At 48.8% G+C, this 16,198-nt stretch overlaps 1 protein-coding gene across 1 annotated transcript in view; it reads right to left on the reverse strand.

The window, feature by feature from the left end:
- GPSM1 (G protein signaling modulator 1) overlaps positions 1-16,198 on the reverse strand; it is a 167,762-nt gene that overhangs the window by 141,877 nt on the left and 9,687 nt on the right. The window lies entirely within an intron of this gene.

Consider the following 16,198-nt stretch of genomic DNA (forward strand, 5'->3'; position numbering starts at 1 on the left):
TTATCCCCCCCCCCGCCCCAAACTCCTGATTTCAGCCAGACGGTGGCCCCTGCTACTGGCAGGCCTCTCCTCTCCCCCAAGCACTGATTTCGACAGGTTGCGGGCAGCAGGCTGAGGGCTGGAAGGGGAGCCCGCTCCAGCTGTTCGGGCTGAGGAAGTGGGATCAGACGGTGTCACCGCGGGGAAATCCTGGGCCGTCCAGGAGAAAAGCCAAAATGCTGAGCGTGGCTGTGGGAAGGGAGCGATAAGGAAAAGCCGCAGGCCCTGCCCTAGCAGAGTCTCACGCCCAGGCTCCGACATGGGGCAAGCAGCACTCATTCAGCGGGCACTTCAAGGGCGAAGCAGCAGCCAGCAGCCCTGCCCCTTCCAACGAAGGCCACGCACTGGGCATCCTTACTCCTGCAGAGTAGCACCCTGTGCCTTGAGCAGGCCCCTGGTTTGAATACTCCAGGAATAAGGAACAGCAGTCTCCCAGGAGCTCGGGATCCAGCAGGATGAGGGACAGCACAGTCTGGCCTGTAGCAGGTGATTTCCCCCCACCACCACCTTGTGAATCTTTGTGCGTTTGCTATTTATTGTCACGCAGTGGATTTCAGGGTGTTACCTATCAGGTGTCCAGAGATCTATACGGATTCAACAGAAAGCTGAGCAGAAGCACCCAGCCTCTCTGGGCCACCCCTTGGTCCATTGAAGGGGTGCTTCTACGGGCGGCCAGCGTCTCCTCCACGGGGTACAAGTGCAGAGCCTAAATTAGTGCTGCCTATTCAGCGTGTCTGAGATCCTGGCCATCCCGAGAGGGACATGGCCTAAACTGTGGCAACTCCACCGGAAACATAAATTGTGGCAGATTCCATCAGCTCTCGCCACTCGCATTTGCATTGGGGACTCCCTGGGCAGAAGGGCTCCAGAGAGGTGTCCTGCTTATTACCGTTTTTGCACTCTTGGGAAGCCGTTTTATTCCTCTCTAGAGTACACGAAGATCCTACTCAATGCAACATGGAACTTCAGAGACCTTGAACAATGTCCCGCTGGCTAAACCGCAGAAACCTCTCACTCCACTCTCTGATTGATTGAGCTTTAAAAACCAAACAAAACCAACAAACCTGTATCCCCACAGTCTAACAATGTGCTTGATTCAGCTGATAAACCACAGCAGTGAAACCTGAAACCATCACGCCAAAACCCTCAGCAGCAGCATTGTCCTGGGTACATGTCACTCCGCTTGATTAAAGGGAGTGTGCACTGAACCAGGAGGAAAGATACACCCACAGGGCCAGGCTGGAGAGCTGCGACTCACACGGGCCAGTGCTTACTTGGGATTCCACTGAAACCAATGAGACTCTTCACGTGAGCAGCTCTCCATCAGTAGGAGCAAGCACTTTGCAGGCTGGCCCTAAGAGATGCTGGGACTCCCACAGCTTTTGGGATTCCCCCCCTGCTTCTACAGAAGAACTTAGAATGAAAAACAGCCGCTGATACCACTGGCTGCAGCCCTCCCTTACCCATAGGAGACAGAGGGTGCATTGCTGTATGCAGCCCACAGTACTTGGTTGGCATTTAATGATTGTGGGCAGCTGGAGTAATCACCCTGCAGAGGAACAATGCTGTAGTAGGAAGCAAGAGAGAGGAGGATGGAGCCTGACTTCCATTTTGGTTTGGTGCCAGATGAATATCATTCCCCACCGAGCTGAGCAAACGGGTTGCCCACAAGTTATCGATGTGGAGGTCATGGGGTGAAATTCCATGGCTTGTGCTATGCAGGAGGTCAGATGATGAGATCCTAAAGGTCCCTTCTAGCTTTAAAAACTATGACTCCGCAATGGATAATTTATCATCTGACAAAGAGCTGCTTTTTCTGCTTGCAGGGCAGTCGCGAGCAATTTGCGCCAGATTTTAATTCATTAATCAAATTTATTTGCGGGGTTTGGTGCAGGTTTTGTTGACTACAGATGCTCGCCGCAAGTATTCAATGCACAGCCAACACTCCAGCTGCAGTTAGCTGCAATTAGTCAGATAAGTCACATGGTATTGTTTCTGACCCTTAATTGGACGAGCATGTAAACATTTTCTGTACAAATACTTACACGTGCAAATGAGAACATTTGCTCTCTGTGACTACCTGCAGGCATGCCAGTGACACTGCCTGGTACTACAGGCTGAATACTAAGCCCTGGTCTACACTACGAGTTTAGGTCAGATTTAGCAGCATTGGATCGGTTTAGCCCTGCACTCATCCACACTACAAAGCCATTTTTTCTGACTTTAAGGGCTCTTAAAACCAGTTTCTGTACTCCTCCCCAACAAGTGGATTAGCACTAAAATCAACCGCTGGGTCGAATTTGGGGTAGTGTGGACGCAATTTGACAGTATTGGCCTCCGGGAGCTATCCCAGAGTGCTCCATTATGACCGCTCTGGACAGCACTCTCAACTCAGATGCACAGGCCAGGTAGACAGGAAAAGCCCCACGAACTTTTGAATTTCATTTCCTGTTTGGCCAGTGTGGTGAGCTCATCAGCAGAGGTGACCATGCAGAGCTCTTCAGCACAGGTGACCATGGAGTCCCAGAATCGCAAAAGAGCTCCAGCATGGACCATAGGGGAGGTAATGGATCTGATCACTGTATGGGGAGATGAATCCATGCTATCAGAACTCCGTTCCAAAAGACAAAATGCCAAAATATTTGAAAAAAATCTCCAAGGGCATGAAGGACAGAGGCTATCACAGGGACCCGCAGCAGTGCCGAGTGAAACTTAAGGAGCTCAGGCAAGCCTACCAAAAAACCCAAGAGGCAAATGCCCGGTCGGGGTCAGGGCCCCAGACAAGCCGCTTCTATGATGAGCTGCATGCAGTTCTAGGGGGTGCCCCTACCACTGTCCCACCCCTGTACATGGACTCCTGCAAGGGGGGAGTCTCACGCAACAGGGGTGAGGATTTTTGGGACGAGGAAGATGATAGCGCACACCAGGCAAGCGGAGAAACCGTTCTCCCTGACACCCAAGAGCTGTTTATCACCTTGGAGCCAATACCCTCCCAACCCGGGCTCCCAGACCTTGAAGGCGGAGAAGGCAGCTCTGGTGAGTGTACCTTTATAAATATAATACACGGTTTAAAAGCAAGCGTGTTTAATGATTAATTTTGCCCTGAAGACTTGGGATGCATTCGCAGCCAGTACAGCTACTGGAAAAGTCTGTTAATGTGTATGGGGATGGAGCGGAAATCCTCCAGGAACATCTCAATGAAGCTCTCCTGGATGTACTCCCAAAGCCTTTGCAAAAGGTTTCTGGGGCAGGCAGCCTTATTCCATCCTCCATGATAGGACACTTTACCATGGCAGGCCTGCCGCACATAGTCTGGAGTCATTGCATAACAAAGCATGGCAGCATATGGTCCCGGTGTTTGCTGGCATTCAAGCAACATCTGTTCTTTATCTCTCTGTGTTATCCTCAAGAGAGTGATATAATTCATGGTCACCTGATTGAAGTAGGGGAATTTTATTAAGGGGACATTCAGAGGTGGCTGTTCCTGCTGGGCTGTTTGCCTGTGGCTGAACGGAAATCATCCCCGCTGTTACCCACGCGATCTGGGGAGGGGTGAAGTGATCATCCCAGAGAATTGGGGGGGGGAGGGGGAGATTAGTTGGGTTTGTGCTACACAATAACCCAAAAACCGCAGCCCCCTCCTTTTAAAGGGCCAACCCAATGGGTGCTTGGTATGTGAAATGAGGGTGCTGCTGTTTGAAACCATTCCCACAAGTTAGGAAGGTTAAAGAAGCCAAAAGACTGTGGCTTACCATGTCTGCCTGCAAGCTGAATTCTGCTGCCCGCCGGCCCTGCGTGTGTGATCTCTCACACCATACCGGCAGCCCTCGATAGAAGAGGCAAAATGCGACCTTGTAAAGAAACCACACATGCTATGTAATGTTAACAGCTTGGTTCACCGTGAAAGAGTCTACCCATTGTTCTTTAAAAAAAAGAGACGACATTTTAGAGACTAATCTCCCTTTTTTCCCCTCCCGCAGCTGCAGATGTTTCAATGCTCCCCCTATCATCTCCATCCCAGAGGCTATCAAAGATTAGAAGCCGAAAAAAAACGCACTCACGATGAAATGTTCTCTGAGCTCATGCAGGCCTCCAACGCTGAAAGAGCCCAGCACAATGTGTTGCGGGAGGCAATATCAGAGTCCAGGAAAGCACAAAATGAACGCGAGGAGAGGAGGGATTAGCGAGAGGAAAGGAGGCAGGATGCAATGCTGAGGCTACTGGAGGATCAAACGGATATGCTCTGGTGTATGGTTGAGGTGCTAGAAAGGCAGCAGGAGCACAGATCACCACTGCAGCCCCTGTGTAACAAACCGCCCTCCTCCCCAAGTTCCATAGCCTCCTCACCCAGACACCCAAGAATGCGGTGGGGGGGGACTCTGGGCACCCAACCACTCCACCCCAGAGGACTGCCCAAGCAACAGAAAGCTGGCATTCAATAAGTTTTGAAGTTCAGTGTGGCCTTGTCCTTCCATCCTCCCCTCCTCCCCCACCCCTCCCGGGCTACCTTGGCAGTTATCCCCCCATTTGTGTGACGAATTAATAAAGAATGCATGAATTTGAAATAACAATGACTTTATTGCCTCTGCAAGTGGTGATCAAAGTGGGGAGGGGAGGGCAGTTGGCTTACAGGGAAGTAGAGTGAAACAATGGGGTGGGTTTTCATCAACAAACAAACAGAACTGTCACACCATAGCCTGGCCAGTCATGAAACTGGTTTTCAAAGCTTCTCTGGTGCACAGCGTGCCCTGCTGTGCTCTTCTAACCACCCTGGTGTCTGGCTGCGTGTAATCAGCAGCCAGGCGATTTGCCTCAACCTCCCACCCTGCCATAAACGTCTCCCCCTTACTCTCACAGAGGTTGTGGAGCACACAGCAAGCAGTAATAACAATGGGAATATTGGTTTCGCTGAGGTCTAACCGAGTCAGTAAACTGCGCCAGGGCACTTTTACACGTCCAAATGCACATTCTACCACCATTCTGCACTTGCTCAGCCTATAGTTGAACAGCTCCTGACTATTGTCCAGGGTGCCTGTGCATGGTTTCATGAGCCAAGGCATTTAGGGGTAGGCTGGGTCCCTAAGGGTAACTATAGGCATTTCAACATCCCCAACGGTTATTTTCTGGAAAGTAAGTCCCTTGCTGCAGCTGTTCCCACAGACCAGAGTTCCTAAAGATGCGAGTGTCATGTACCTTTCCCGGCCATCCCACGTTGATGTTGGTGAAACATCCCTTGTGATCCACCAGTGCTTGCAGCACCATTGAAAAGTACCCCTTTCGGTTTATGTACTGGCTGCCTTGGTGGTTCGGTCCCAAGATAGGGATATGCGTTCCATCTATCGCCCCACCACACTTAGGGAATCCCATTGCAGCAAAGCCATCCACTATAACCTGCACATTTCCCAGAGTCACTACCCTTGATAGCAGCAGCTCAGTAATTGCGTCGGCTACTTGCATCACAGCAGCCCCCACAGTAGATTTGCCCACTCCAAATTGATTCCCGACTGACCAGTAGCTGTCTGGCATTGCAAGCTTCCAGAGGGCTATCGCCACTCGCTTTTGAACTGTGAGGGCTGCTCTCATCTTGGTATTCTGGTGCTTCAGGGCAGGGGAAAGCAAGTCACAAAGTTCCATGAAAGTGCCCTTATGCATACAAAAATTTTGCAGCCATTGCGAATCGTCCCAGACCTGCAACACTATGCGGTACCACCAGTCTGTGCTTGTTTCCCAGGCCCAGAATCGGAGTTCCATGGCATGAGCCTGCCCCATTGCCACCAGGATGGCTGAATTGCCAGGGCCCGTACTTTGAGAGAAGTCTGTGTCCAAGTCCTCATCACTCTCCTCACCGCGTTGCCGTCGCCTACTTTTGCAGGTTCTGGTTTTGCATATACTGCATGATAATGCGCTTAGTGTTTAGAGCGGTCACAACTGCCGCAGTGATCTGCGTGGGCTCCATGCTTTCTGTGGTATGGCGTGAGCAGGAGAGCAGAATGACAGCAGAAGCGGCGGGTGGATGATGATGCTGTCAGCATCATGGTGCCCGCACGGAAAAAGGCACGAAACGATTGTCGGCCGTTGCTTTCACGAAGGGAGGGAGGGGTAGACTGGCAGCAGACAGTGCTGCTGGCTGGGAGAGCAGCCTGAGGCAGAATGGGCCCCTCAAGAATTGAGCTCACAACCCTGGGTTTAGCAGGCCAATGCTCAAACCACCGAGCTATCCCTCTGCCAATATTCCAGGCAGGACTGAATCTCCATTAGACAAAACTTAAAGAAGAGAATGACCTGAGTCACTCCTATTTATGTGCAGGTGCCCCTGACAGACTTTACCAAGGTCCGCCAGGAGCACCCATGTCCGACCAGGTGCCCCTGACAGACCTCACTGAGATCTGCCAGGAGCACCCATGTCTGCCCAGGTGCCCCGACCGACCTGACCAAGGCCGGCCAAGAGCACGCAGGAGATGACGAGGACGGCTACCAGTCGTACTGCACTATCTGCTGCCACAAGGCAATCAGCTGCTGCTGTGTAGCAATGCAGTCCCACGTCTGCCAGCACCCAGGAGACGTACGGTGACGGTGAGCTGAGCGGGCTCCATGCTTGCCATGGTATGGCATCTGCACAGGTAACCCATGAAGAAACATGCAAACGATTGTCTGCCATTGCTTTCACAGAGGGAGGGAGGGAATGGGGGCCTGACAACACGTACCTAGAACCACCCGCAACAATGTTTTTTGCCCCATCAGGCATTGGGATTTCAACCCAGAATTCTAATGGGCAGCAGAGACTGCGGGAACTGTGGGATAGCTACCCACAGTGCAAGGCTCCGGAAGTCGACGCTAGCCTCGGTACTGTGGACGCACTCCACCGACTTAATGGTTTTAAGTGGGGACAATCGACTGTATAAAATCGCTTTCTAAAAATTCGACTTCTATAAATTTGACCTAATTTCATAGTGTAGACATACCCCAAAGGCCTAGCAGGAATCAGGAATTCCCAGGCATAGGAATTTACTGGATTGCTAACATTTACATAAAAAGAAAAGGAGGACTTGTGGCACCTTAGAGACTAACAAATCTAAGGTGCCACAAGTCCTCCTTTTCTATTTGCAGATACAGACTTACACGGCTGCTCCTCTGAAACCTGACATTCACATGAAACTCTTTGCAGCACTCGCCCAGCTCTGCTTCTGTGCATCTTCCCTCTTGCAATGACTGACAGACAATTCCCTTTTTAAATTATTAATCTCACTGCAGAGACAGAACTCCCTTATTTTTCAGTGGACAGTAGTCATGGCAAGTTATCCCCTTGTTACTTTGCTCAAGCTATGGCATTATCTACATAGTTGCCTCTCAAGTTTTACCATCCTTGCACTAACACCAGGGGTATCAATAGCAGGAGCGCTAGTGTAGACCGGTCACTGGGTTCTTAACCAGCCTATTAGCCAGACTGCTCTGAGAAGGGTTAGTCAACATGGTGATAGAAATGTCAGTGGCAATCAACATTAATTCTCCCATCATTGCTATCACTGTTGGAGCTGCGAGGAGGCGGCCTGGAAATTCCCTTGAACTAGGGACACTGTGGTGGTGGTGACTGTTTATTTCTGCCTAGCGAAAGTTTTGCCTGGATCACAGTTTGCCAGTGAAGGGAGAGACAGAAATAAATCGGGGCCAGCATCTCCCTCCACTTCAGTTCACGTTCTGTGCTGTTGACGATAACACAAGGGCTGCTTTTAGAGTGAACAAGTGTATGATACAGTTCAACAGATTCCTGTGTGTCACGGGCCAGAGGGCAAGGAGACAGAACGGCCTGGAAGAACACATGGGCAGGCATAACTGCTGCTACAATGGACACTGTCATGCCATTTAAGTTTGGCAAGCTCCTGAAATAAAAATCTGAATGCTGTAAGGGCATGAACACCTGCTATCTGGCTAGAGCTCTCTGTCAATCACTTTAATAGAAATCATGGGGGGCGGGGGGCTCTGTTTAAAAACTAAAACAAAGCAGTGCACATTCATACAGCACCTTTCATGCCAAAGAACCCCAAGGCACTCTATGAAATTAATATAGAGATCCCTTCACCCACCACTTGGGAGAAGCATGGCCGCTGTTTAAAGAGCGCAATCATTCTTTTTACATGCTATTCATTGTATTGTGTTACTATAAACACATGAGTTGCCCAGTGAGGTATTATTTTCATTTTGTAGATGGGGAAACTGAAGCAGAGAGAGTGGATGTGACATAGCCAAAGTCACACAGCAAGTCAGAGAACCAGGATGACAATTCAGGACCTCCTGATTCCCAATCCTATGCACATTCCTCTATATCACATGACTTCATACCACCATGATCCATTTGAGAAATGAAGTGAAGAAGAATATTCTTGTGATTTTACATGAGGCTTATGATGTTTGGTGTTTTTCTTTAATCCCCATCTCCTGGAGTCAAGTGAACATGTGAGAATCTCAGCTACCACAAAGAAAAAAAATAGTTTCTAGCCCTTGAGTTTGCAAAGAAAAGCTTGAAAACATGTACACCCTAAAAGCAAAAAACTAGAAGGCAATGAAAAAACAACATTTGGGGAGGGGTATCCCCATGATTTTTTGGAGTCTCACTCATTTTTGAATGCTTGAGAATGCCAATATGGAGAATGTACCAGCTTACGGAGAATGCACCAGCTTGAAGCAGAAGCTGGAATTTGGCTACTTCTCGGCAACACCAACACTTATGAAAAGAATCGTGGACTCTTTCATGAATCCGAATGAGGAGGCATCGGGGTTTACACATCTCACCTGACAAGCAGCACCTCCAACAGCTTGGTGCTCCTTACATCATAATGCAGCACTAGCTCATTGTCACGTTTTTTGGAGGTCTCCCATCCAAGTGCAGACACGAGCACAGTCTTGCTTGGCTTACAAGCTCAAAACAGGATCACAACACAAAGTGGTAGGGTTGCAGGAATCTAATTTTTTTTTTAATTCCTATCCAACTCTACTACACCAGACTACCAAGCAAGCCCTCACGACAGTAGTGTTTCTTGCCACGTTGATTAAGAGCTATATCGCACAGTGTCAGTGCCAGAAAATAATAGAAATGGTACCCTTTGGAGGTAAAAATATTTGCACACATGTAAGAATCATGAAAACAGCATGCTGTAGGAAAAGCCAGTTCTACAATAAACACAGAATTATGACACTGTAGTTGGTCACTCTGTTTTTGCCAATCATGCGCGGACTTGTGGCAAATTAAAAGATCTCCTGCGGATCTGATGAGTTTCTCATCTAGGAATGCTAAGGACGCAGGAACTCATTCCAATCATAGGATGTCTCTGTAATTAGCATGTAAGCTTGTTGTTTCATTCATGAAATGTGTTGCTGGTGGCCTCTACTGGCGAGTGTGCACATAAGGAGCACTATCATTCAGACTTCAAAAGCTCAGACACGCTCAGGCTAAAATCACTGCTGAGTTTGCAACCCATAATCGCTACTCTTCGCTCCATAGTTAGAGACACTGTACATTTGATTTTTTTAAAACGGACTAATTCCAAAAGACTCCCACAGCTGGGGTACAGCCCCTGGTAAAATAGTATGTCCCAATAGTTCTTCCAAAAAAAATCCTTTAAAAGGGTCAGAGAGGCAAACCAAGCAAAAAATGCTGACAAGGGTAAGGCAAAAAGTGATTTGAGGTAAGCAAGGAAAAAAAAAAAGAAATGCAAAAGGATTGGCTAGTAAGGTGTGGTGTGGGCCCGTTCTGGGCAGTCAGTCTAACCTATGCATGTTGCTTTTAGGTGTGAACAACAGAAATAGTTTTTAAAAATTAAGATATTAACAGACCATGAATTAACAGGATCAACAAGAATGTTCTGAGCACAGAATTCATATCCAGATCACCCTGAATTCTAATCCCAGCTGTTACATCGAACGACTCAGAGGCACCAGCCAGTTTACATAACATCTCAGTCTTGGTTAGCAGACGGAGGAAGCATTAGTTAATGGTTAGAAGTGCTAGGTTTGTTACTGAGCTGTGAACAGTGGTAAGACTGTGGGGTCCTTTGGTGCAAGAGAAAAGAAAGGCCTCCCAGAGGCTGTGAAGAGCAGCCGCAGGCCTCCCACTCTGTGCCACACACACTCTGTCTGAACCTGGAGAGCTCTCTTTGGCTTTGGGATTTTTGTAAAAGATAATTACTGTGCATGAGAGCTGCAAAATCAGTTTCCTTGGAACTACCCTGGGCCATGCAGGAAACTCAGAGGGACCGGGAGAGCTTTCAGGAGCTGCTAACCACTCAAGTTTATTTAAAACAACATATTAACAGGGACCAGGTTCAACAACGTACCATGGGGAGGAAATCCTGTCTTGGCCTAGGTAATCTCATAGCGCTTTGCCCATCTAACCTCTAAGAAAAACTCGTTCTTGCTCCCACCCTGCCAAGCTTTGCTCAGGAACCTGAAGAGCTGATTGTCTTCAAAGGCTTACTTCAGCTGATTCCAGTCCCAAGGCAATAAACTCCCCCTCCTAGGTGCTGGTGAGAAGCTGTTATTTCCCCTCCTAAGCAGGAAGAAAAAGGTTACTACAACCTGCAACCAACCTCTAACTGAGCCAGAAAGATTACTCATATCAGAAATAAAGAGGATCATATGGGAGTAAAAAGCTGCTTTGCTGGAGTGGATCACCTCTTTTAAAAGCACCTGGAGCCCAGAGGCTCCAGAATAAATCTCAATAATGAGATTCTCTGAATAATTCAACCCTGTGCAGCATGGCTGAGAGCATGCCTGTAACAGCTGAGGAGCAAAAGCCTCCCTGGGGGGCCAGATCCTGAGCCACACTGAGCATCTGGAACAGCCTTGGGCTTCAATAGGATTTGCAGCAGCTCACGATTTGCCCTTTCTGGTTCTGTATCGTTGATATTTCCAGCTCCTCCGACCTCCTTGCATTTCCTTTTCATTCATTCTCTTCCTCCCATCCTTGCCCAGAGGCAGATCTCATCTGCCTCCCGTGACTCTCAGACCGGGCTGGACTCTCTTTAAATAAATAGCAAAAGCCCCTGAACACACACCCATTCTCTACACGAGTATTCCATGAATGATTCTATGCCACTATTTCCAGGGCTGGCTTCGGCTCCTCTAATGAGGTTTTTCTTGGGGCCCTCCATCCCCTTAATCCGCACTTCCACTCCCTTAAAAAAGGAGCCCTTCCAATCACTTTGCTTTCATTTGCTCCTTTCTCCCTCTGTTACTTTCTGCCTAGCCCTCCCCCAGGCTCAGGGGCACATGTTTTCTTTTCCCCAATCCTGAGCCAGAGGTCTGCTCTCTGGGTTGGCTAACAAGGTTCACAGCCCTGCAGAGGAGTGGAAGAGAGTGTTCAGAGTCACCGACCCAGGAAGGTTTGATGGTTTCGGATAGGAAGCTTGCTCAGCTCCAGTCTCTGAGCCTCCCCCACAGTCTCTGAGCCTCCCCCCACTGCAGGATGACTGGCAAGAGAGAGGCGACCTGCCTGGTGGCTGGGTGTTTCCCAAGTGCGGGTCAGCAGAGTGAGCTGGACTTTTGTATGCTAACTCCATCAGCAGCTACTGTCCATAAAGCCAGGCCTGTGATGCCGGCTTGCCTGTCAGAGAGCCAAGCCTTGATGTTCAGTTGCAAACTGCAGAGAGAAAGGGTAGGAAATTCTCTCTCTCAAGTTTCAGAGTAACAGCTGTGTTAGTCTGTATTTGCAAAAAGAAAAGGAGTACTTGTGGCACCTTAGAGACTAACCAATTTATTTGAGCATAAGCTTTCGTGAGCTACAACTCACTTCATCGGTTGCATCCGATGAAGTGAGCTGTAGCTCACGAAAGCTTATGCTCAAATAAATTGGTTAGCCTCTCTCAAGTGCCTGTCACGCCGGCATCCTCCTCTCCCGAGCCTGGCTGGCTGGGAACTCTGCACTGCAGCTTGATCCGGGTCACCGCGTCCTAGCCCAGCGTTGATGATTTAGGCTGATCAGCTCCAGCATTTGGAGCCCCCCAGCCTTGCCAGTCCCTTGAGCCGCGTTTTTCACAGCCACTCTAGATTAGCTCTCATTAAACAGTGATAAGCAGACAGCTGTGCTAATCGGGGTGAGGCGAGCCAGTGCACTTGTGACTGAGGGAGAGGCTCAGATGGCCATGGCACTGCCTGGCTGAGGAGGGATTTTGGAGGCTACTTGCCAGCGGATACGACTCCACTTAGAACAACATGGCGCTTTGTACGAAGCGCCTTAGTCATTCGGAATGGCCTTAGGATTTAGGAGGCCTCCAGCATGAACATAAGAATGGCCGTAGCGGGTCAGACCAAAGGTCCATCTAGCCCAGTATCCTGTCTTCCGACAGTGGCCAGTGCCAGGTGCCCCAGAGGGAGTGAACAGAACAGGTAATCATCAAGTGATCCATCCCCGATCGCCCATTCCCAGCTTCTGGCAAACAGAGACTAGGGACACACTCCCATTGTCTTCAATGGATGAAGGATCATGCCCTAAAGAATGTGTATCATCACCCAGTGCATCTTCCTCAAAGACACCCCTGGCTTCATTCCTTCCCCCACCAAAGTACTTCCATTGACTTTGCTGGAAGGAGGCACAAATCAATAGGGTCAAATGGTCTGCTAGTGTAAACTGGTGTTGTTGTTTGCTTTAATGGAGCCGTGCCAGTTTTCATCAGCAGAAAACTTGGCCCTCAAGCCCACAGGGTGTTTATTTTCTAGTGGAGGCTGGTGGGGGTGTAATATCTAGCATCCCCCCTGCATTCAGCAAGGTGGAGATCAGCTTGGTGAATAATGAGCTAAACGTTTGCTGTTTTATATCAATAAATGGAGAAGGAAAAAAAAAGCCCCAAACAAGAGCACAGCTAGACAGTCGCTGTCAGAAACAATCTTGGGTTAAATGGATGCCTCTGCCTAGCAGCCTTGGAGATCACAGGAATCAGGCAGTGGCAAATTTAAGGACAACCCAGGGTGATGCAGCGTAATGGGGCAGGAACCAATCCTTCATGCTAGCTTACCATGCGGTTCACCATGCAACATTATCTCAGATCAGGGCTCAGTGGTAAAACAAATACAACAAGGAGAAATCAGGTGGATGGTATTTAAGAGCAAAGGATGGACACCCACAGGAGTTGTTCTTCATGAGTAAGATGTAAAAAGCGATTCTGCTCTTTTAGTCTATTGTAGTCCCCGTACTGGAGCTCCAGTAAGGAATGGATCCAATCATATCTGATTCAAGTCATTTTACCCCAGAGGTGAGCTTGTCCTTCTGTGTCTGTACTTTGGCATAATACTCCAGCCAGTCCAAGGGTTACAGTCTATCTAGGTATTTACACGGAGCTCCTCCTCACTACAGCATCTGCAGTTTCTGTTGCTGAATGCAAGTAAGAGGGTTGCTGTCATAGGGCGGGCTGGTCTTTTGAGGGGAGTGGGTTTAGACCTACTTAGGCCTAATTAGTTGCCTCCCAGGTGATGGGTTTCAGGCCAGAGATCAGGTGATAGCCCTGCAGGCCACCTAGTCTTCACATAAAAGAGCAGCAAGCATCCCCGTTAGGAGAAAGAGGAGGCATACTCCCGGAAAAGACTTGGGTCAGAAGAAAGAAGGTGGGAGGGGGCGCATCTCACTAGCTAGGGGGAGACCTGGCTGGAGATACCTGCTCTGAGGGTTGGGATGGAAGCTTGAGAGACATGACTTTAGGAGGGGCCAGGCAGCAGGTCCCAGTCGATTGGTTTTGATTTAGGTTGGACTGTTTTGTTTTGGCAAATAAAATCATCCCTGAAAAAAAAGGATCGAAATTCTACAGCTGTGGGGAGCTTTGTTTGATGCACTAGCTGGAGAATTGGCCTCCCTGGCTTATGATTGTACTTTAGGAGGAAGCAGTACAAAGCAAAACACAACCCTGCCCTGGGATAGAGGTGTGCAAGAGGCCCGGCATCGTTAGCACCTGTGACTCTCCAACTCAGAAGGAATTTTCTTTCCTAAGGAATGAGTCAGAGGATTCTAAGCATAATTACTGGGAATGACAAAGACAAAGAGGTGACTTGCATTGATGTGCGCAGTTCTGTAGGAACTAAGGAACATGCAGGGCCCTGCTCCGTGGAAGTCAACAGAATGTTTACTGTTGACTTCAGTGGGCGCATACTGGAGTGGTGTGTGCTGTGTGACATGGCGTGGGTTAACCCAGTGCTATCACCCAGTAATGTATGGCGATGGAAGCAGCATCACAGAAGTAATACCGTTGCCACTATCTCATGCCACTCCATAGATTATTGCGCTCGCAACTCAATAAAGGGAAGATTTGGAAGCCAGTAAATCACTCTGCACTCATCAGATACCATCCTTCTTACAGAAGGGCTGCTCGAGCTCACGGCATAGTCTCCTTCCGCTCTGGGGCGAGTGCAGTTCGCTATTAGGGCGTATGCTTTCAAAAGGGACTCGGATTATTCTGGGTGCCCAATCTGGCATGCCTTAAAGGGCACCTGACTTGTGAAAGTCAGGCCCCTCAATGGTATCTCAGGTTGGGCACCCAGAACTGGAGACACCCAAACTGCCTGGTGAGTTTGGAAAACATAAGCCAAGTTTTAAGGGGTTTTTCAGCTATATACGGAGGTGGAATGCATCCTGGTGAGAGGGCGGGGCCAGTGAGCAGGCAGCTTAGGGGGACGCTAGGCCATCGATTCCTTGTAGAGCACCTGCTAGAAAGTCTGCTGTTGCCAGGGGACAGTACCTCCTAGAGGGGCTCTTCCCCAGCTCCGACCGTCCGCTGGACCACAGAGCCCTAACAGTAAGGTGTTCACGTGGGGCAGCTTCGACCATCTGAGGGGCTTGGCCAACAAGCCGAGTCGGCCATGCACCTGCTCTCCACTCTGTGGTTGCTGGGCACAGCGGGTCCGGCACTGCACTGGGTTGTTCCCTTCTGCTGCACAATGGCGCATACGGAACCTGGCCCAAAGCCGATGGGAGTCTTTACACGGACTTCAGTGGGTTTTGGATGAGGCTCATAAGCCACAGGACCATGCTGTCACATCCCCTCCACCTTTTTCATTTTACAGGCAATTGAGATGTTGTGGTTATAACAATGAAACGTGCTGTTTTACCTGGAGATGCTCCATTTAAATTGCCTGGTCCCAGCTCTGGTGCTATAAACCCTCTAATATAGATGAAGAGCCACGTTTGCTATAGCCAGTTACCATGGATACTACATTCTCTCCCCCACGTTCGATGTAACACCATAGGCAGCTAGTCCCTGGGTCTTCCAGTTAAGATTCTGTTCACATATTCCCTTATTGATAGGAAAAAAACAAACAAGCAGTCCATGAATAGCTAATTTCTACCTCATCTCTCCACTGCTGTTGCAATTACTGAATGGCTTTTTTTTTTTTTTAGTATATATAAATGATACTTTGTCCTTTCCCATATTTGATTTGGCATTCAACATAAAATCTGGAGGGTTAAAGGTCTGTTTCCCTCTTGATGTACATGATTCTTATCATTGTAGAGCACCAAGCAGAAAATACAGGCTTCTATTTACAGGCATTCCCAAATGAAGTCAGTGCAAACAGAAAGCCACATAAGACTTTCATTTGATGGCAGCATTCCTATTCATTTCAGTGGGTCCTTGCATAGACTCAGGGCTGGACAGTGGTAGCCTAAAAATCTTTTCAGCTTTGCCTTAAATAACAAGCAACTATCACCTCTGCATTTGCAGGATTCACCGCACAGCACTTAGCTCAGGGAATGCTTAGGGGATACAGCATTGAAATAAGTAGGACTCTGAACTTGACATTTCGCAGGATCAAGCCCAAATTTCAGGTCATTAAATGGCGTGCCCCCTGCCCCTACTGAGCTCAAGTGGAGTTCTGCCATTGATTTCCTGGGTGCAGGATCAGGCCCTTGGTTGTCAGGGTTCAGAGTGGCACACTTCATTGTTAGTCAGCTCTCTTCTCCTGCCATATGTTTATCGCAAAATTCATGTCACATCCAGTTTGCAATTAAAGCCTGGATCTGTGCTTTGATTGGTGCCTAACTAGGAACTGCTGTGAAAAAAGGGCTTCTGGTGTAAATTGCTTCGCCAAACACTCCAGCACAACAAACAAGGAGCATTTATTTATTCCTTTGCCTGCACATATTTCCCCTAAGCGACAAGCTCCCAAAACTAAGCGCTCAGGACAA

The sequence above is a fragment of the Natator depressus genome, chromosome 16, assembly GCF_965152275.1.
Source record: "Natator depressus isolate rNatDep1 chromosome 16, rNatDep2.hap1, whole genome shotgun sequence".
In the NCBI taxonomy this organism is placed as follows: domain Eukaryota; kingdom Metazoa; phylum Chordata; order Testudines; family Cheloniidae; genus Natator; species Natator depressus.